Here is a 4,613-nt window from a genome sequence, read left to right as displayed (position 1 = left end):
AGCAGTTGAGCAGCCTTAGCATATCATTAGCATATTACGCTTTGATTGGTTGAACGGCCGACTGGTTGACTGGACACTTAGCATATTAGGCTTTTATTAGATAGGACTAGAGGCCCAGTGCACAACAATTTGTGCACTTGGGGAGGGAGGGGGTCCCTCAGGCCAGCCTGTGCCCTCTCGCAGTCTGGGACCCCTAGGGGGATGTCCGGCTTGTTTCTTTCCCGCCTCCCTCAGCCGCCCGGCCCGGGTTGTTTTGCTCCCGCCTCCGCCACCCAGCTTGTTTTTGGCCGCCTGACTTGCTACGCTCCTGCCATCTTTGTTGAGTTAATTTGCATATGGAGCTGATTAGCCAATGGGAAGCGTAGTGGAGGTATGGTTAATTACCCTTTTCTCTTTTATTAGATAGGATGGCATAGCTCAGTGCATATAGTCTGCCTTGCACATCCATGGATTCCCACCAGTATAAGTATTTATTGAATAAAATCTGCATATTGCTCAGCCCAGTCCAAAGCAGCCACTTATTATCTGATCCCCACCCTCCAAGCCCTATAGGGACTCACAAAGTTAAAGTCCAAACTCTTCAGCTGAGTAGCCAACACTGTCCACAATTTGGCCTGACCCCACTTTTTCCAACCTTCTCTTCCACTTTTACCCAAACTTCCTCTGCTGCAGCGATCCCGACTTAACTGGGCCTTCTCTGAAAATCTCTCTTATGTAGATCAGCAGTGGCCAACAGAAATCTAATGAAAGCCACAGATCATTTTAAATTATCTAGCAGCTACATTTGAAAAAGTAAATACAAACAAGTGACATGAGTTTTAATACAGCAAGTCCTCACTTAACGTTGTCAGGTTCTTGGAAACTGCGACTTCAAGCAAAAGGATGTTTAAGAAAACCAAGTTGACCATAGGCTAATTGACATAAACAAAAGTTCCTATTTCTGGTCACAAAAACTTCTAAATAAAGACCCAAAATGCTATAATATTAAATGCTGGAATAAATGTGAGCTAGCCCTAGCCGGTTTGGCTCAGTGTATAGAGCATCCGCCTGCAGACTGAAGGGTCCTGGGTTCGATTCTGGTCAAGGGCACATGCCTGAGTTGTGGGCTTGATCCCCAGTGGGAGGCATGCAGGAGGCAGCCAATCAATGATTCTCTCCCATCATCGATGTTTCTATCTCTCTCTCCCTTTCCTTCCTCTCTGAAAACAATAAAAATGTATTTAAAATAAATAAATAATAAATAATAAATGTGAGCTATACATACACTTAAGAAAGATGAATAAAAACAAGGTAATTCTTTTTCAACCCGCTTATTCCAGTTCAGTGTAGCCAGAACCTCTTTCAGCAGCTCAGGGCACAAGGCAGGACCCACCTTGAACAAGATGCCCTTCCATCACAGGGCCACTCACACACCCACACTCACTCCGGCCCAGACCATGCAGACACTCCAATTAACCTAATGCGCACGTCGCTGGGACGTGCGAGGAAACAGAAGTCCCTGGAGAAAACCCACGCAGACATGGAGAGAATGTGCAGACTCCACACAGAAAGTGGCCCCAGCCAGGCATCGATTTTTTTTTCTCATCAATGTTATAACGAAATGACTTTGAACAAAACAATGTTATCCAAGGACCTGCTGTATATTAATTTAACCCAAGATATCCAAAGCACTATCCTTTCAACATGTAATCAATATAAAATTATTAGTGAAGGACTCTCCATTCGTTTGCATGCTGTGTCTCCAAAAACCCATGAGTATTTTACAATTGCAGCATGTTTCAATTCGCATGCACCAGCCACATTTCCAGTGCTCGACAGCCCATGTAGCCGGTGGCTCCCATATTGGATGGCACAGGTCTAGTCCTGCCCTGGTGGCTCAAGGCAAGCTCTGTCCTCTGCCTGAAACACCTGCCACTCAAACCGTCAGCTGTGAAAACTCTACCTTCCAGGGCCCAGCTGTGTAGCCCACACGCTAAGAAGTCTTCCTAGAGTCCCTCGGTCAAAACTCATCTTCCCCCTCTTCCATACTACCCTTCACATCATTTTCTTTTCTATCTTCAAGACTTGTGAGTAAATAATAGTCATTTGTTTCAAAACTCAGAGTACCAAGAGATATGCATACATGATACCTTCTCCCACCAGGCACTGTGATTCCTTCCCCTGGAGGTAACCAATGTTATTAGACTTTTGTGTATCCTCGCTGGTGCATCTTTTACATACACACATACATATGTAACATCCATTTATTCACCCTTTTTTAAAAAATGGCAGCATACTAAACATATTCTCATACCTTACATTTTTATACTTGGTAGTCTCTATTGGAGATCATTCTGTATCAATCCATAAAGTGTACCTGTCTCCCTGGCAAGGCTTTTAGTTCTTAGCGTATATAAATGTTGTCCTCTTTCTTCTGTATACTTACATAGCCCTGCGCCTTGGTCTGTGCTGCTATACCTGTTACTCAGTCAGTGTTTATTAAATGGAATTTCTTAAACTATTACCACATAAATCTTTCTAAAATGCTCTTTTGCATATGGTATCCACCACCCCCATCGCAACCTCATTAACTTCAAGGGCCTTCACAGTCTGACCCATCATTCCCTTCCAGACTAATTGTTCTCCACAGAGACACGCCCTTTGCTTTAACCAATAGGTGTCCTCACTGGAGCTTTGCCACAGGTGAATATGTATGGTTGCGCGCGCGCACGTGAGTGTGTGTGTGTGTGTGTGTGTGTGTGTGTATGCGCGCAAGTGCACACACATGAACATGTATTTTACTCCAATATCCTCCCAACTAGACTATAAACCCTCGAAGCAGGGCTTATGTCTCCTCCCAGTACTTGTCCTGGGGCAGCACCGCTAACTGGGCCCTGTGGCTGTGATGGACTTGGGATGCCTCCCTCCAGGCTGCCTTCTCCCCCGCCCCCTCCCCTGGCACCTGCACTGCCTCCGGCTGGGGGATAATTGCCCAGATTCCACATTGCCTTTTGCCAGAGACAGAAGACAACTCGCTTCGCTAATCCATTTTTATTTTTAATTCCTTTGTCATTCAAGTGATTCTCAAGCCTGAGAAGTTGGCAGAAGCAGAGACAAGGGTCCAAGCACAAAAGCAGCATAGTTCCTGCCAGGGAGTTTTTCTTCCCACTTTCACACTTTTGTCCAGAAGTCCATCTACTTAATCTGAAATCACCAACTTATCTTAAGTCTCAAAGCACTAAAGCTGCTTTGAGAGCTCCATCAAAAGCAGATCTAACAGGACCATGGCGGGCTCGCATTTGTATGAAACCCGGTAGTACTCACCTGCGCTCAGCTCTGAGGGGCGAGTTGCCGCGCTCTGTGGCAGGTGTCATTCTGAGGCTTTATGCTCTTTACGTCACTGCATCCTCACAACTATCCTGAAGCGGGTTCTGTTACTCTGGTATCCAGAGGAGCGGGCAGAGGCACAGGGAGGGAAGGGGGCTGATCAAGATCTCTACTAGGAAGAGGTGCAGGCGGATCTCGAACCCAGGGACCAGGACTCCAGAACACACGCCCTTGACCAGAAGGCATGTGCTCTCCCCGGGCCTGAAGAAGCTGCTGCCTTTCCAGTGTGTGCTGCTGGAAACCCAGTTGAACCCCTGAGGAGCATGAGCACAATCAGCCTCTTACCTGCTTCCCTTTTGTTTTCTTTGCCCTTCAACTTGGACCAGATAGAACTGTTCTACTTTCCCACTGAGCTTCCTCATGCTTTCACTGCTTGCCAGACTGAGGGCTCCATAGCTAGACTGTTTCCTGTGACTCAATATATGCTCCATGGGCAAGCAGCACCAGCCTCCCGAAAGAACTTGTCTACACTAATAAAAGAGAAACATGCAAATTGGTGTCACTCCACTATGCCCACCAGCCAATCAGGATGAGTATGCAAATTAACCCAACAAAGATGGTGGTTAATTTGCATACAAAAGCACGGAGCGAAGACTAAAGGAGACTAAAGACCACTGAAGACTAAAGACTGAAGAGGCTTGGCTTCTCTGCTGCAGCTGGACCAAAGGCCTGGGTCCCAGGTGCCAGAGGAAAACTGGTGCCGGCAGCCAGGGGAAGGAAGGCCTATTGTGTGACTCTTAGTGAAACAGGCCTCTAGTTAGAAGTAAAACATCTCGGGCATCACTTGGGCCTACTGACTCTGAGTCTGCATTTTGATGGATTCTCATGGAAGCTTGAGAAGCACTGGCCTCCACCTTTGGGAGTCCTCCCTTAGGGGCTCTTTGCTGGGATGCTCCCAAAACACAAGTCTAAAATCTATGGCTTGAAAGGGAGGGAATTATTGGAGTCAGAGGCCATGCTAAATGGACAGTTTGCTGTCTTATTTTAAAAATATTCGTTTTATTGATTTCATAGAGAGGAGGGGAGAGGGATAGAAACATCAATGATGAGAATCATTGATTGGCTGCCTCCTACACATCCCCCACAGGGGATGGAGTTCGCAACCAGGGCATGTTCCCTGACCGGGAATCGAACTCTGACCTCGTGGTTCATGGGTTAATGCTCAACCACTGAGCCATGCCAGCTGGGTGAGATTTTTCTGTCTTTAGAATAAAACATATGTGTGTAAAATGAAAAAAAACAACCAC

The sequence above is a fragment of the Myotis davidii genome, unplaced genomic scaffold, assembly GCF_000327345.1.
Source record: "Myotis davidii unplaced genomic scaffold, ASM32734v1 scaffold1693, whole genome shotgun sequence".
NCBI lineage: Eukaryota > Metazoa > Chordata > Mammalia > Chiroptera > Vespertilionidae > Myotis > Myotis davidii.
This window is presented reverse-complemented; position numbering follows the sequence as displayed.